General features: G+C 45.4%; 1 long non-coding RNA gene and 1 other non-coding gene across 2 annotated transcripts; one reads left to right on the forward strand and one right to left on the reverse strand.

The window, feature by feature from the left end:
- Positions 1 to 5: 5 nt before the first annotated feature.
- Positions 6 to 78, forward strand: trnar-ucg. The gene has a single exon. It is a non-coding gene; the product is annotated as a tRNA-Arg (tRNA).
- Positions 79 to 14,408: 14,330 nt separating this feature from the next.
- On the reverse strand, positions 14,409 to 15,829 carry LOC119119052. Its single transcript, XR_005097076.1, has 2 exons — positions 15,717 to 15,829; positions 14,409 to 14,886 (listed from the first exon to the last, which is right to left on the reverse strand). It is a non-coding gene; the product is annotated as an uncharacterized LOC119119052 (long non-coding RNA).
- Between the last annotated feature and the right edge of the window lie 2,634 nt (positions 15,830 to 18,463).

Below are 18,463 nucleotides of genomic sequence, written 5' to 3' on the forward strand. Positions count from 1 at the left end.
CACATGGCTATGTGGCCTAATGGATAAGGCGTCTGACTTCGGATCAGAAGATTGAGGGTTCAAGTCCCTTCATGGTCAACTTAATATTATTTATATGAGATCAACGACTTTATTTCAGTCTGAAGCAACTCTTGTATACTGTCAGAAAGGGTTTTGGTTTCTGATTTATTTTTTTGTTGTGCTGACTCCCCCCCAATCTCCGTTTTAAGTGCAAAAAGTGACAAAAACCAAAAGAAAAAATGCTTTCTCTATTACACACTAGGGCCAGCGTTTCCAACTAGGGCTAGGGTTTCCAACGAGGGCTCCAACTCCGGGTAGGGTTTCAAACTAGGAATTCCAACTGGGGCAAGGGTTTCCAATTAGGGTTTCCAACTTAGGCTGGGGTTTCCAACTAGAGACAACATTGGACAGCTGCCACTTGTTGGGAACCTTTAAATGTTTAGTCTTATCAACGAATGTGTTTCAGAGGCTAGATTTAAAACGTGGCTGCTGGTTTTCGTGAACCAAACCCATTAAAAAAAAGTGAAAGAATGAAACAATTCTCAATAGCAGAAGCCTGGTTAGCTCAGTTGGGAGAGCATGAGACTCTTAATCTCATGGTTGTGGGTTCAAGCCACACGTTGGGCGTCCCTGCTTGTTGGGAGCCGTTGAATTCTTAGTCTTATCAGTCTTTAAAAATTTCAGATGGCGATGTGGCCTCATGGATAAGGCGTCTGACTTCGGATCAAATGATTGGAGCGTTCGAGTCCCTTCATAGTCAATTAATGTGTCATGCTTTAGAAATCCAAAACTTTACTTCAGTCTGAACCAACTCTTGATTGAGTGATTGAACTTTATTCATCCCACAGCGGGGAAATTCACTTGTCACAGCAGCGCATATGAGTGCAAGAATAATACGAGTGCAAGAATAAAACAAGTGCCAGAATTACAAAAAGGGTAAATAACAGACAAGGATAAACACAAGTGCTGCTAGTAGAGACGAAACACATTCATTTTATCAGGTGGCATGCATGTTGTAAAGTCTGACAGCAGAGGGAATGAAGGACCTGCGGAACCGTTCCTTCCTACACCGAGGGTGCAAAAGTCTGCCGCTAAAGGAGCTGCTCAGGGACCGCACAATCTCATGGAGGGGGTGAGAGGTGTTGTCCATGATGGATTTAAGCTTAATCAACGTCCTCCTCTCACCCACAACCTCAATGGAGTCCAGGGGACAGCCTAGAACAGAGCTCGCTCTTCTGACCATCTTATTCAGTCTCCCCTTGTCCCAGTCAGTACTGCCCCCACCCCAGCTGACCACAGCGTAGATGATGGCCGAGGCCACCACAGAGTCATAGAAGGTCCGTAGAAGAGCCCTGCACACACCGAAGGACCTCAGTCTCCTCAGCAGGTGGAGGCGACTCTGGCCCTTTTTGTACAGGGCGTGGGTGTGATCAGTCCAGTCCAGTTTGTTGTTAAAGCGAACACCCAGTAATTTGTAGTTCTCCACTACCTCAATGCCCGATCCCTGGATGTTCACCGGAGTGAAGATGGGTGCTGTCCTCCCGAAGCTCACAATCAACTCCTTCGTCTTGCTGGTGTTCAGCTGAAGCTGGTTGAGCTCACACCAGCTGACAAAGTCCTTGATGACCAATCTATATTACAGATCGTTCCCCTACGAGACATTTCCAACAATGGCCGTGTCGTCGGAAAACCTCTGGATGTGGCAGTGAGCGGTGTCGTGGGTAAAGTCTGAAGTGAACAGGGTGAAAAGGAAAGGAGAGAGCACCGTGCCCTGGGGGACACCAGTGCTGCAGCGCACCACGTCGGACTCACAGCGATGTAACCTCACATACTGCGGCCGGTCGGTGAGGAAGTCCGTTGTCCATGCAGCCAGGCGCTGGTCCACACCCGCCTTCTCCATTTTTACCCGAAGCAGTGACAGCTGGATGGTGTTAAAAGCGCTGGAGAAATCGAAGAACATGATCCTCCCAGTGCTCCTGTTGTCCTCCAGGTGAAGCAGTGTTCTGTGCAGTCAATAAATCACTGCATCGTCCACCCCAACACCAGGCCGGTAAGCAAACTGCAGGGGGTCCAGCTGCGCTCCCACTAATGAACGCAGGTGACCCAGGATGATCCTCTCCATAGTCTTCATCAGGTGGGAAGTCAAGGCAATAGGCCTGAAGTGGTTAGGCTCCTTGGGGCGCGGCACCTTCGGTACAGGGACCACGCAGGAGGTCTTCCACAGTCCTGGGACCTTGTTCAGGCTCAGGTTGAACAGGTACCTGACCACACCACTCAGCTGGTCCACACAGTCCCTGAGCAGTCTCGGCCAGATGCCGTCTGGGCCCGGGGTCTTCTCTGCCTCGATCTTTCTGAGGTGACTCCTCACCTGAAGATCTGTAAAGGAGAGGGGGATGTCGGAAGACCGGGGTGATGGAATGGAGAGGGGGGTTGAGAGGGGGTTGGTGAGCTGGCGTGGGGGCTGGAGTGTCGAAGGTGGCAGAATGAGGTGCGGAGCGAGGTGAAGGGACGGGAGGGAGGCGGAATCAAATCTGTTGAAGAACAGATTGAGTTCATCCACCCGGTCCTTGTCCCCATAAGCTGGTTTCCGATCAGCCCCTTTACCATGGCCCGAGATGGACTGCAGACCCCTCCAATGTCAGTTATAAGTTCAACAAAAACCAAAAGAAAAAATGCCAAGTTTTCTCTGTTGCAGATGTTTTGGTGTGTTGATCACTAAAACAATGTTAAAATGAGGAGGCCTGAAAGCACTGCTTTTACAATTCAGGAATATACAAACGTTTTGTGTGCCAAATCTTCATTACAGCCAATAGCAGAATCCTGATTAAAGGTACAAAAAGACAGGCAATGACTATGTGTGTCCGCTGGTTCTTCTCTGCAACACAGGAAGTTTGCATTAACAGGGACACTACAGTTGTGCCCATCGGCAAAAGGCAGCCCCCAACTACCACATGAGTAGCCGACAGGCCTGTTCTAAAACAGCTCACTGATGAGGACGTATTATTTTCAAGGAATGTTCTAGAAGTAATCGTTGTTAAAAAAATAAAAGAACACATGATGGTGGTACTTGGAGATCACTGTTTATATATACACACACAAATATATATATTGAGTCTAGGGAGACAAATATACCGCAAACTGTGGGTAGGTGTCAGGTGATGAACCACAGAAGAAATCACAGTTACCAAAGAAAGATGACAAGCCTCATTTTGAAACAGAGCTAAACATCAGGGATGAGAACGGCAAATGAAAAAAAACACTGAAAAGTAGCCGGGGTATGGGGGCCACATGCCCCACTTGCCGCAGGGGGCCAGGGGCCGCAGGCCCCCCCCAATGGGGGCGCAGTGGGCCGGGGGCCACTTGCCCCAATTGGGGGATGCAGGGGCCACAGGCCCCTATTGGGGGCCACAGGGCCCACAGGCCCTACTTGGGGGCCGCAGAGGGCCAGGGACAACACCCCAGAGGGGGCTCAGGGGGAAAAGCTCCCTGGAAACTCCTGCATTTTGGCAGTATAGCAACCCCAAAACCATTAATTTCATCACTCGATTTCAACAGTTTTGTTAAAAAAATATTCCTGCTTGGTGGGCTGCCAAGGTGAATATAATACAGTCAAGCCTCGGTTTTCGACCACAATCCGTTCCAGAAGGCGGTTCGAGAAGCGAATCGGTCGAATTCCGAATCTATCTTTCCCATTCCAAATAATGGAACATTTTTAATCCGTTCCAAGACTTTTTTAAGCATTTTTTCATTTGCGCATTTTTGTCCGATCGCGCAACTGCAGCGCACCGCCGAACGCGCAACAGTAGCGCGTTGCCGACCGCGTAACTGCACCGCGCTGGTTGCATTATTGTGACAGAGCCGTCACTGAAATTTAGAAAATATTTTTAAACTCCTGATGTACTTTCCAATATTCAAGTGGACCTAAGTGCGCAGGGAGCTTAATATATTCCGATCGCGCAACCGCAGTGCGCCGGGCGCTCACTGTCGCATTGCTTTAAAAGCGTCTTTGTGTTCCGAGTTGTAAAATGACGCTGCTCTCGAGCCATGCCCATCTGAAGCAGTTCGTGATCCCGTTTGACTTGTCTATTTCCCTGGCACGATCCTCGTCTTTTTTCTCTAAAACCTTCGGCATGCTGGCTAAAACCTTTGCTAATCAGGCAAATGAGTAGGCAAATGATGTGACGAAAGTAGCGCCAAAATGCTGCCGAAAATAATTCAGTTGTTGTCGCAATACTGCTGCCAGCCCCCCCATATACTATAACTACGCAGATCCGATGATCCCTAAGACTTGAGATGAGACAAAATTGGAAAGACTTTTTTGTTGACAGTGTCTGTGAGTTACTTCAACAAAAAAAGTTCACAAAAAGTACACATAGCTAATGTTGACCACAAAATGGCATGTGAGCTAGCCAGGAGTCCTGGAATCTTCTGATCTGTAGACAGATGCGTTATCCATTGCTCCACTCGCCCCACGGGAATATGTGGCTTGTAAACTTGTGTGTAACACTTTTGTAAAAATGAAAAAAAAAAAAAATTGGTGACATTATTTGAATACGCCATGATGCTTTATCCATTGCGCCACTCGCCCAACAAGTTACGGCTATTGACCGTAAACTTGTGTGGAAAATCGTCATTGTCCAAAAGATGGCAGTTTAGCAAGAGTGACCAAGGTACAAATTCCACAAAGCAATTTGATTATGCCATGACCAAGATGTTAACTGGGGTTGCTGCGGCCACAACGCAGAGTACTAACCACTATACGATCGTGGCCAATATGCACAACTGATTTAATGGTCCTGCATACAATCGTGTAGTGTTTAATTCCGTTGTGTTCGATTCGAATCTGGGTTATGGCATAATCAAATTACCGTTTTTTTTCCATGTATAATGCGCAAAATTTAACTAATTTATTGTCCTAAAATCTGGGGTGCGCATTATACATGGGTACAATTTTTTTTAATTTTTTTTAATTTTTTTTAATTTTTTTTTTTTTTTGTGAAGAAAATCATGGTACAACAATTTTTGAAGAAAATCTTGTCACGCATGGTTCTTTACAACGTCACTTTCCTCTCTTCATTTTAACCTAACTGATCGCGGTGGTGCCTTTCTGGGCAGTCGGAGAAATCAACGCCAACAAAAAAAATACATCCAGCCTAGTTAAGAAATCACCAGAAAGATCACCATGACAATTGTGAATAATAAATAAATAATTATTATATATATTATATATATTATTATTATAATAATAAATAATTGTGATAAATAACTGGAACATCACTCAAATATTGGTGATCCAGTTGAGAGTCTCACATATTTCTTCGCTATTGAGTTTGCTACTGCATGTGCAGTGATACTGACCGGCAGAATAACATCCGGTTGTTCCCAAAGATGATCTTTTTTCTGAAATAATTTTATGTTTACGGACTTAAGTAACCCGGCCGGGTCATACCAAAGACTATAAAAATGGGACCCATTGCCTCCCTGCTTGGCACTCAGCATTAAGGGTTGGAATTGGGGGGTTAGATCACAAAATGATTCCCGAGCGCAGCGCCGCTGCTGCTCACTGCTCCCCTCTCCCCCAGGGGATGGATCAAAATCACACGGGGATGGGTCAAATGCAGAGGACAAATTTCACCACACCCAGACGCGTGTGTGACGATCATTGGGACTTTAAAAAAAAAAAAAAAACGTTGGAAACTTTGGAATCCAAAGTGCTTCCAAACGAATGACTTGAAGCCCAAAGGGGAGCGAATTTCATCGTCTTCTTGGACACTAGCCATAGCACCAGCCCAGGAGCCGCGTAGTTGTCGGCTCCCCTTTCACGTGCCTGCTCTGCTCACAACACAGCACGCCGCGTGCTGCTCCCGGAAAGAGGAAGCAAGCAACAATGAACTGGATTTCAAAATAAAGTCGCGTCTAATGTCCGAGGTCAAACACGGCGATATAAATCGATGTTTACGTTTAGCATCGATGCCAATAAATCGTAGAGCATTATATCGATTAATCGATGTGTATCGATGAATCGTTACACCCCTAGTTGATATCATTACATCGTAAGATGGCGCCGCGGATGGCCACCTCGGTGACTCGCTCTATATTTGTTATTTTACATCTTTTTAACCTCACTTTGTATCATACTTCCGGTTTGCCACGTAGAGCGCCGCAGCGTCACTTGAGAGAGGATCTACATTCCTACATTTCTATATGCTTTTCTAATTTTTCCTCGCTTTTTACGTTTTTTACTCCAGTTTTGGGAGTTTACTATTGTTGAAAGTCACGGACCGTCAATTCCTGCCATTTCAACCACGTCACTGTTTGGCTCTCAGCGGAGGCTTCGTGGCTGTTTGTCTACCGTCGATCATCGGACACGTAAGTATGGCTGCGGATCAAGAGGTTTGTACGGCTTTGTGCACCAACTGCACCCTTCTCTTAGAGAGGTTGTCCCTGCTAGAGGGACATGTCCGCCAGCTTGAGGAGAATAGTGTGATAACAGTAGATTTTGGCGGACACAGATGCGGACTGTAGTCAGCCCGCTAGCCCAGTTAGCATTAGACTTAGACTTAGACTTAGACAAACTTTATTGTCATTTTGTCAACACTGGGTGTACACAAAACGAAATTACGTTGCGTACGGCTTTCAACAATGTAGTGGTATTGCGGCTGGTTAAAAAGTGACATTCTATATAAAAATATGAAATAAGATAAGTATAGAGTACAAAGTGCAGCAGTGATAAATTATGTAAACAGTGCAGGAGACAAAAACCGTATTTACAAGTGTGCAGAGGAATGCTACGTTTGAATGTTCAACAGTCTGACGACAGCAGGGAAAAAACTATTGCAGAACCTGGTGGACCTGCAGCGGATGCTGCGAAACCTCTTCCCAGACGGCAGCAGGGAGAACAGTCCATGGTGAGGGTGTGATGGGTCACTGATAATATTACGGGCTCGGGACACGCAGCGCTGGGATGACAAGTCCTGAATGGAGGGAAGAGGAGCCCCGATGATCCTCTCTGCTGTCCTCACCACTCTCCTCAGGTTCTTCCAATCGGAGGCGCTGCAACCTCCACACCACACCGAGAGACAGCTTGTCAGAATGCTCTCTATGGTGCTTCGGTAGAACGTCCTCATGATGGGTGGGGGCAGGTGGGCTCTCCTCATCCTCCGCAGGAAGTACAAGCGCTTCTGTGCCCTCTTGACTAGTGTTGTGGTGTTCACAGTCCAGGTGAGGTCGTCTGTGATGTGGACCCCCAGGAATTTAGTGCTGCTGACCACCTCCACAGCTGAGCTGTTGATGATCAGTGGAGCGTGGTGAGGCTGGTTCTTCCTGAAGTCGACGATGATCTCCTTCGTCTTCTCCACATTCAGGATCAGGCTATTTTCTCTGCACCAGCCCACCAACTGCTCCACCTCCTCTCTGTAGTCCAGGTCGTTGATGTCCCTGATGAGGCCCACCACCGTTGTGTCGTCTGCAAACTTCACGATGTGATTGGTGGTGAACCTGGGGGCGCAGTCGTGTGTCATCAGGGTGAACAGCAGGGGGCTCAGGACGCAGCCCTGAGGGGAGCCTGTGCTGAGGGTGATGACATCTGAGGTGTTCTGTCCGACCCGGACTGACTGAGGTCTGTTGGTGAGGAAGTCTAGCAGCTAGTTTCGAAGGGGGGTGCTGAAGCCCAGGTGTTCCAGTTTTTCCACCAGATGCTGTGGAATGATGGTGTTAAACGCTGAGCTGAAGTCCAGGAACAGCAACCGCACGTGGGTGTTCCTCTCCTCCAGGTGAGCCAGGCTCAGGTGAAGAACGGAGGAGATGGCATCCTCAGTAGAGCGGTTCTGGAACGGGTCGAATGTTGGGGGGAGTCCGGAGACGATGTGTTCTTTAAGCAGCCTTTCGAAGCACTTCATCATGATGGGAGTCAGTGCCACAGGTCTGTAGTCATTCAATGAGGTGATTTGAGGTTTCTTCGGCACCGGAATGATGGAGGCAGCCTTGAAGCATACTGGCACTGTGGCTTGGCCCAGCGAGATGTTAAAAATGTCTGTGATGACACCAGCCAGCTGACCTGCACATTCCTTGAACACCCGCCCAGGTATGTTGTCGGGGCCTGGGGCCTTACGTGGGTTGACTCTTCTCAGAGTCTTCCACACGTTGGCTGAGTCAAGGCAGAGTGCCTCCTCTTCCTGGTGGGGAACAGTTTTAACTGCAGGAGTGCTGTTTAGTGCCTCAAATCGCCCAAAGAAGTTATTTAGACCATTTAGGAAGTCAGCATCAACCTCACCCAACGGGGGGGAGGGTAAGTTGTAGTCCGTGATCGCCCGTATGCCTTGCCACATACTCCTGGTGTTACTGGCGTCGTGGAAAAAATCCTGAATTTTTCGACTGTGGCTTCGCTTTGCTAACCTGATGGCACGGTTCAAGTTGGCTCTCGCTGTCCTCAGTGCCTCCTTGTCGCCAGACTTGAAGGCTGAGTTCCGTGCTCGTAGCGTATGACGTACCTCCTCAGTCATCCAGGGTCGTTGGTTGGCTCGGGTGATGATGTTCTTAGTGGTGCTGACGTCCTCGGTGCATTTGTTGATGTAGGCTGACACAGTCATGGCGTACTCATCAATGTCGATCTGATTGTCATATGTTGCTGCTGATTTGAACATGTCCCAGTCAGAGCACTCAAAGCAGTCCTGGAGTGCCTCCATGGCCCCCTCAGACCACACCCTCACCTGCTTCACTGTGGGTTTTGCTCTGATCAGCAGGGGCCTGTATGCAGGGATTAGCATAACAGATAGGTGGTCTGAAGAGCCGAGGTGGGGGCGGGGGGCTGCTCTGAATGCATCCTTTATATTGGTGTAAACCAAGTCCAGAGTGTTCTCTCCCCGAGTTGGAAAATCCACGTGTTGGTAAAAATGAGGGAGAATAGTCTTCATGTTAGCCTGGTTGAAGTCCCCAGCAATGATGAAAACACCCTCTGTGTGCGTGGATTGCCGCTCACCGATTGTCCGATAGAGAACACTCATGGCCTCTTTAGTATTAGCGCTAGGAGGCACATACACAGCCGTGATGCTAACAACAGTAAACTCCCTGGGCAGGTAGAAGGGTCTGCAGTTAACAGTCAAAAGCTCGATGTCCGAAGAGCAGAAGCTGGCGACAGATCTAGCATTTTTGCACCAGTTGTTGTTGATGTAGACACACAGCCCACCTCCTCGGGATTTACCGCTTAGTTCGATGTTTCTGTCGGCGCGGAATGTAGCGAGCCCCTCCAGGCTAACGGCGTTGGACGGTATTGATGAGTTCAGTCTCCGTCAGGATGAGAGCGCAGCAGTTTTTAACCTCCCTCTTTGAAGAGAGTTCCAGTTGTAGATGGTCCATTTTATTATCCAGTGAGCGGACGTTGGAGAGGAAGATGGATGGAAGCGGCGGTTTGTAGGGGTTAGCTTTAAGCTTAGCCGTTAGCCCACCTCGACAGCCGCGCTTCCGCCGCCGGTCACACCGCCTACGCTTACTCCTCCTCCGGCGTGTGCTGCCCGGCGAGCCCGCTGCATTGTGAGCTTCTGGGGCTAGTGCCCGAAGCACTCCGAGGCTACGTAAACAGACTAGGGTAGTTGTGGCTACGAGTCCGAAAACACTTGATGACCGTACCTCCAGCAGGCGCTGGCGATCATATACTAACCTACTGGATGGATAAACTAAACTTTGTGTTGTTTGTAGTGTCCTAGGCGACATATTTTGTGAAAATGCTCGTCGGTTGTCGAGAGCCGTTGCAGCCGCAGCCAACTGGGACGCCGCCATCTTGACTCTTGAATTAGCCCCAAGCGGCTTGCTAACCGCGATGTGCCAGTTAAGACGCATAGCCGTCCCAAGCCATCTCGGCCTACTGGCTCTCGCATCTTGGTCATAGGTGACTCCATCACACGAAAAACACCACACTTAAAAATCCAGCCACGGTAATGTGTATCCCTGGAGGCAGAGCACCCGACATAGAAGCTAATCTATGGGCGCTAGCTCGCAATAGGTCTAGTCAACAGCGTAGGTCCAACAACACTAGCCACTCGGATATAGTGATACACGGTGGCTCCAATGATATATTTCAAGCATATATCGGCTCTATTGATAATCTTACAAATGAATTTAATGCGACATTGTTAAATGCCATCGACTCGGTAGTGCCACTACGTCTGAAAACTCGCCGTAGAAAGCCTACTACACGGTTCACAGGTGAAACACGGACGCTTAAGCAATTATGTAAAAAGCATGAACGAAAATGGCGTTGAACCAAACTTGAGGTTTTCCATCAGGCATGGCGCGATAGCCTCCTGAAATACAAAGATGCGCTTATTTTAGCAAAAACTAATTATTTCTCGCAAATTATTAATCTCAATAAAAACAATCCTAAATACTTATTTGATACAGTGGCAAAGCTGACGTGGTGCCATCCGACCTCCGATAGCTCCTTCCACTCAGCCGACGGGTTCATGAAATTTTTCGCTTGAAAGATTGAATCCATTAGGGATGAGATCAAGATGACAGTTCCAATCGCTCAGTCGAGACCGCCCATTACCGGCGCTGACGAACATGCAATAACCCTATCAAATTTTAAAAGTGTGTCCGTTGAAAGGCTCACGCAATTGGTTAGTGCGGCTAAGCAAACGACATGTTCACTCGACCCGCTCCCAGCCAAACTATTTAAAGAATTACTTCAAATTTTAGGACCGTCCGTCTTAAATATAATTAATCTGTCTGTCTCCTCTGGACAGCCTTTAAAACCGCTATCATTAAACCGCTACTTAAGCGACCAAATCTCGACCCGGACTGTCTCAGTAATTATAGGCCGGTTTCAAATCTCCCATTCGTAGCAAAACAACGAGTAGTCCATGGTAATGCGACCTCTGAGCTCTATAACGTCACTTGTGGTGTCCCGCAGGGATCGGTACTCGGACCAATTCTATTTAATATGTATATGATTCCGCTTGGGGACATAATACGTAAATATAACATTAGTTTTCAATGTTAGGCGGATGACACTCAATTATATATGCCGTTATCGATGACAAATCCGCAGGACTGTTGTAATCTTGAGGCGTGCCTTGCGGAGATCAAGCAATGGATGTCTCTCAATTTCCTTCGTCTTATCCCAGATAAAACTGAGATGTTGATAATTGGTCCAGCTTGTTATCACCACTTATTTAAGGAAACCACTATAACTATGGATAACTGTACTATCACTCAGAGCGATACTGTAACTAATCTCGGGGTAACATTTGACCAAACGCTCTCCTTTCAAAAGCACAATAAGAACATAACTAAAATTGCGCTTTTTTACCTCCGTAATATTCGTAAGATTCGTCCGATTCTCTCGTGATGCGGAAACTATTATACATGCGTTTATTATGTCGCGCCTGGACTACTGTAACGCATTATCAAAGTCAAAGTCAAAGTCTGCTTTATTGTCAATTTCTTCACATGTCAAGACATACAAAGACATTGAAACTGCGTTTCCTACTATCCCACGGTGGAGACAAGACATATTACACCCAATTGGTCCACAGACAAACAAAACATTCAAGTAAACAATACACAAAGTAAAAATAAGAAGGCACATAGTATATAAATGTATTATTTATTTATATAAAGGCCGGTCCACGAAAATATTTCTGACACGTAACCGGTCCGTGGCGCAAAAAAGGTTGGGGACCAGTGATTTAGTAGAAGGTGGCTACAGATAAAGGTTTGAGTTCATTTTGAAAAACTAACAGGTCACTCACTTAAGATGCACGCACAACCAATGCAGCTCTCTAATAACTCTGCTGCAAACATAGGTTAACGCACTTGGGTTGAAAACCGAACCCCAGTCTTTCACGCGACAAGCAGAGATACTATCCACGATACTAACAAGGAACATGCCCTGTGTTGGGGCAAGATGGACTGCTTGGCGGGAGAAAGGAAAGGGAGGAAGCAGAAAGGGGAACGCTCACAGAACACATGCGCTTATAACTATTATGTGGATTTTAACCATCTGTAAACGTTATTAAAACAGTACTGAAATGGGGCAATCTGCTGGTCTTTTTCGTATATGCCTGCCTTCAAGTTTAGAGGGCACTACCTTTAGGGGGCGCATTAGAGGTTAGGGTTAAAGGTGAGGGGGTTACCGTTAGCGAGTTAGCAGGTTAGGGGTTAATTATTAGGGTTTGGTTATTGTTCTGGTTTTAGAGTTAGCGTTAGGGCTTGAAGTTAGGGAATTAGGAGCCTTAGGCCAACCAGATTCCATTTATTCCATTAATCACTGACATTCAGTCTTCAGGTCCATGGGCTACCAATCGGAATGTAACGGGGTCAGCTGGTCGACTATGGAGCTCATCGGTGCAGGGGAATGATTCTCGCTTAGGGTGCATCATTACCTGGGTTTAACTCCCGGACGATCTCTTCTTGGAAACACTGTTGTCTATCATTATGTGGAGCGTTTGACAGGCCAACGTTACACGGAATGTAACATGGTCTGCAAGCTTCCGTCATGGCTCGTTGGTCTAGGGGTATGATTCTTGCTTTGGGTGTCGGAGGTCCTGGGTTCAACTCCCAGACAAGCCCTTCTTTAAAACGTTGCTGTTGATCAACTAGCCCAATTTAATTTTGGGCGCTAGCCCGAATCCATACACGGTGGATGGCGGCAGTGATATTTGAGAAGTGAAATGAAGTTGATTGGATTTGCAGACAGTGTGCAATCATTATTTCATCAAAAGTAGGCAGGTACATAAATTTGGGCACCCCAAGAGAAAAATGACAATATTTCAATATCAATATTTAGTAGATCCTCCTTTTGCAGAAATAACAGCCTCTCGACCAGTGGTTCTTAACCTGGGTTCGGTCGAACCCTAGGGGTTCGGTGAGTCGGTTTCAGGGGTTCGGCAGAGCCTCCACTCCGGAGGTCCAAACACACCTGATTAATAAATTCGCATATCTGAACTGGTCTCGCAAAGGCAACAGCAGAAGTCACACTGATTTGCTGGTATGTCATTTGTTGTGAATTCATGCATTGTGTTGGTTCTATTCTTTGAACAAGGTGATGTTTATGCACGGCTCATTTTGTGCACCAGTAAAAACATCTCTGTCTTCAATTTGAAAAAAATAAATATATATTCACAAAAGAGGGGTTCGGTGAATGGGCATATGAAACTGGTGGGGTTCAGTGCCTCCAACAAGGTTAAGAATCACTGCTCTAGACGCTTCCTATAGCTTCCAATGAGTGTGGATTCTGGTTGAAGGTATATTTCACCATTCTTCTTGACAAATCTGAAAGTCCCATAAACTTCATTTCACTTCTCAAATATCATTGTGTCTGTCCGCTATATGATATATTTTACTGATATTGCCTCTGAACAGGCGAGCAAGTGCTCCTCCGGCCGTCATGACTACATTCTACCGTGGCACCATTGAGAGCATCCTCTCCAGTTGTATCGCTGTTTGGGGTGGTAGCTGCACTGAATACAACATGAAGGCCCTGCAGCGCATAGTGAACACAGCTGGTAAGATTATTGGTGCTTCACTCCCCTCCCTGAAGGACATTTACACCTCCCATCTCACCCGCAAGGCGACCGCGATCGTGAGTGATGTGAGTCACCCCGCTCACTCTTTGTTTGATCTTCTGCCCTCTGGGAAGAGGTACAGGAGCCTGTGCTTCCGCACCACCAGACTCACCAACAGCTTCATACTCCAGGCTGTTATGATCCTGAACTCTCTCCCCCCTTCTGCGTAGCGTCCTGTACTTTTGCGGTATATTCTGACTGTCTGCTGTATGCACACTTGCTCCATTTTTGCTCCTCTTATTTATTATGTTATTTATTTATTTATTATTTATTCATCACTCTTATTTATTCATTGTTTGTGCCTTCTTGTTTTTATTTTTCGTGTTGTTTACTTGTATGTATATTGTGTACTATGTCTTGTCACCGTGGGATAGTGGGAACGTAATTTCGATTTCTTTGTGTGTCTTGGAATGTGAAGAAATTGACAATAAAGCAGACTTTGACTTTGACTTTTGACTTTGATAAAGGAAAATCTTGAAATAGATTTTGCATACAAATGATACTTTTGCATATGACCGTATATGTAACTCGGAGAACATGTGATTGATTACTTTATCAAATACTATTTGACTAAATATTTGAGGTCCCACTGAAACTTAAAACTCGGATCACGGGATTCAGAGTCCAGAGTGCTAATCATAACACCATGGAATAGACACACACACGCACGCGCACACACGCACGCGCACACACACACGCGCGCACACGCACACGCACACACACACACACACGCATCCTTGTTAACCTCCCTCTGCAGGACCCAAAGTACTTTACTGAGTTGTGGGGTCCACCCTTTCTAGTGGTCCAAGAACTATGAAAAAAATCAGGCAAGTCTCAAAAAAAATCTTGTTACTAAAAATCACTTTCAATAAACACAATTCAAAACTTTATTTTACATGTCAGTTTTTCAGTCACATGTGGGGCCTGTTTCTAACCTTCAGGCTTTGCGGGGTCCACCTTTACACACATGAGATTTTTAGTCAGTTATGGGGCTCGCTTTTAATATTTCAACCTTAAGAGGTCCACCTATACACACATGACAAATAGTGAACAAATGGTGAAACAGGACCAGCCATGTGTTTCTACCTCTGTTAAGGGAAGCTCTTTCACTCATATTTTCTCCTCATGGTGGTTATTCTATTTTTGACAAAGTACTTAACAGCTTTCCAGTCTCTGTTACTCAGTGCTTGTGGTTCTGCAGCAATGCATCTCTCGCAGTCAAACTTACCAGGAACCTGATTTGTCAATATATACTTCCTTAAATGTTTATTTACTGCAGCACATTCCTCTGGGGTCCAGCTTCTTTTCACAACTTTTTCTTTACCTAAGGGCATAAGAAGAGCACTTTTTAGTTGACAACTTAATTAGAACAAGACTGCATAAAGAATACATTCACTTTATGTACAATAGTCCGACAAAATAATTTAAATGAGATATTTTAAAAAGTCAACTATCTTTGTCAACGGTGATGAGCCCACAATAGACATAAGTAAATCAGTTATTATCTGGGATATTAATCCGGTCATTTAAGTTGCTCGGTGGTCTTCAGTGTCAGCTGTTTTCATATTAACAAAATTAAAAATAGATGCACAAAAGGGCAATATTAGAATGGCCCCAGTTTTGGAGGTGGGGGAAAGAGGTCTCTCATTTTCTTGACTACTTTTAAGCAGTTTTGCATTTGACCAGAGTGTCACTGCTGGTAGATGAAGCAATTCCTGGCCCCTACAGAGGTTGCACAGGCAGCACATTGGGATGCACCATTTCTCTGACAAAACCATTAAGAACAGATACAAGTTGTTGCAAAATCAGGGAAAATAAAAATCTGAAAAAAACTTTTTTCAGACAGTGTTTTACATGTATGGGGAATTTGCTTTGATAACGTGCTACACATAGACAAACAAAGATGATATAAATAAATTTGGATGGGTTAATTTTCATTTTATCACAAAATTCAACTATGATTGAATAAAGGTCTAAACTTTAGACCTTACATGTCTAAGAAAAAAAGTCGTGGTGTTTAATATATTGGGTCATCTAAATCTTAGTAAGCAGCATATGTGAGGATAATTAGATACTGATACAGTAGTAACAATTGGACAATTTAAAAGCAACCGTGATAAAGCTATATATTGAAAAGGATTACTCCAAACTCACCTCACTTTTTGGCAGACTTTTCATTACTTGGGCCACGAGATGTGAAGGTACAAGAGGTCACTTCTATGACTTCTGGCATCAGCCCATCTGAAATGATGATTTTTAAGTACAGAAAAAAATATGTTAAACTTATCTTATTAGGACAGCAAACACACGGATCAAGGGTACAGTTTCTAACAGCAAACTAAAGAGAAAAAAAAAACTATCTACACTTGTGCTCATAAGGAGTTATTTATTACAATAATGTCCTGTAGAACCAATCTTGTTGGAACCAAATTTGGATTTTGGTAAATACTAGACAGGAGCAGATATGAATGTAATGGACTATTTAAAAGTGGTGGAATTAAAAAATAAATAAAAATCAATATTGAAAACGAGTACTGACCTTAAACTGCAGTTTTACAAACTCACCTTTCTTTTTGGCCATTTTCTTCCACTGAGACTTGAACTCTGGTCGCTGGGGTGAGAGTCCTAACCCTAGCCCTAGCTCTAACCTTAACCCTACCTCTTACCCTAACCCTAGCCCTAGCTCTAACCTTAACCCTACCTCTTACCCTATTCCTAACCCTAACCCTAGCCCTAGCTCTAACCTTAACCCTACCTCTTACCCTATTCCTAACCCTAACCCTAGCTCTAACCCTAGCTCTTACCCTATTCCTAACCCTAACCCTAGCTCTAACCCTAACTGTAACCCTAACTCTTACCCTAATCCTAACCGTAACCCTAGCTCTAATCCTAATCCTAGCTCTTACCCTATTCCTAACCCTAACCCTAGCTCTAACCTTAAACCTAACCCTAACCCTAATCCTAGCTCTTACCCTAGCTCTAACCCCTCACCTTTCTTTTTGGCCATTTTTTTCCACTGAGACTTGAACTCAGGTCGCTGGGGTGAGAGTCCTAACCCTAGCCCTAGCTCTAACCTTAACCCTACCTCTTACCCTATTCCTAACCCTAGCTCTAACCCTATTCCTACCTCAACCCTACCTCTTACCCTATTCCTAACCCTAGCCCTAGCTCTAACCCTCGCTCTTACCCTATTCCTAACCCTAGTCCTAGCTCTAACCCTAGCTCTAACCCAACCCTAGCTCTTACCCTATTCCTAACCCTAACCCTAACCCTAGCTCTAACCCTAACCCTAATCCTTACCCTAGCTCTTACTCTAACCGTAATCCTAACCTTAGCTCTTACCCCTCACCTTTCTTTTTGGCCATTTTTTTCCATTGAGACTTGAACTCAGGTCGCTGGGGTGAGAGTCCTAACCCTAGCCCTAGCTCTAACCTTAACCCTACCTCTTACCCTAACCCTAGCCCTAGCCTTAACCCTACCTCTTACCCTAACCCTAGCCCTAACCCTACCTCTTACCCTATTCCTAACCCTAACAACCCTAGCAACCCTAACAACCCTAGCAACCCTAACAACCCTAGCAACCCTAACAACCCTAACAACCCTAACAACCCTAACAACCCTAACAACCCTAACTCTAGCATATGGTTTTATGGGGGAGCACACGAGCAACTCTGTTGCAAATTTTTCAAGGATAAGATATTTTTGGTCCCACTGGGATTTGAACTCAGGTCGCTGGGGTGAGAGTACAGAGCACTAACCACTACACTACAGAACCCACGCCATTACTTCATGGATGTTACCTATATGGTTTTATGGAGCAGCTCACAAGTAAATAGTATAGATAGGAATAGGTAAATGCCAAAATACTTAAGGTTCCACTGAGACTTGAACTCTGGTCGCTGGGGTGAGAGTCCAGAGCACTAACCACTAGAGTATGTAACCCACACCATTAATCCATGGAAGTTAGCTATATGGTTTTATGGAGCAGCTCACAAGCAAATAGCATAGATAGGAATAGGTAAATGTCAAAGTAGTTCAGGTTCCACTGAGACTTGAACTCAGGTCACTGGGGTGAGAGACCAGAGCATTAACCACTACACTATGGAACGCACACCAATATTCCATGGAAGTTACGTATATGGTTTTATGGAGCAGCTCACAAGCCAGATATAGGAATAGTATAAATAGGAATAGGTAAATGCCAAAATAGTTGAGGTTCCACTGAGACTTGAACGCAGGGCGCTGGGGTGAGAGTCTAGAGTACTAACCACTACAGTATGGAACCCACACTATTAATCCATGGAAGTTACCTATATGGTTTTATAGAGCAGCTCACAAGCAAATAGCATACATGGGAATAGGTAAATGCCAAAATAGTTGAGGTTCCACTGAGACTTGAACTCAAGTCGCTGGGGTGAGAGTCCACAGCACAAACCACTACAGTATGGAACCCACGGCATTACGTCATGGAAGTTACGTATATGGTTTTATGGACCAGCTCACAAGCAAATAGTATATATACATAGGAATAGGTAAATGCCAAAATAGTTGATGTTCCACTGAGACTTGAACTCCGGTCACTGGGGTGGGAATCCAGAGCACTAACCACTACACTATGGAACGCACGACATTATTTCATGGAAGTTACGTATATGGTTTTATGGAGCAGCTCACAAGCCAGTATAGATAGGAATAGGTAAATGCCAAAATAGTTGAGGTTCCACTGAGACTTGAACTCAGGTCGCTGGGGTGAGAGTACAGAGCACTAACCACTACAGTATGGAAACCACACCATTGTTTCATGGAAGTTATGTATATGGTTTTATGGAGCAGCTCACAAGCATATATATATATAGGAATAGGCAAATGCCAAAACAGTTGAGGTTCCACTGAGACTTGAA

The sequence above is a fragment of the Syngnathus acus genome, unplaced genomic scaffold (assembly GCF_901709675.1).
Source record: "Syngnathus acus unplaced genomic scaffold, fSynAcu1.2, whole genome shotgun sequence".
Lineage (NCBI taxonomy): Eukaryota > Metazoa > Chordata > Actinopteri > Syngnathiformes > Syngnathidae > Syngnathus > Syngnathus acus.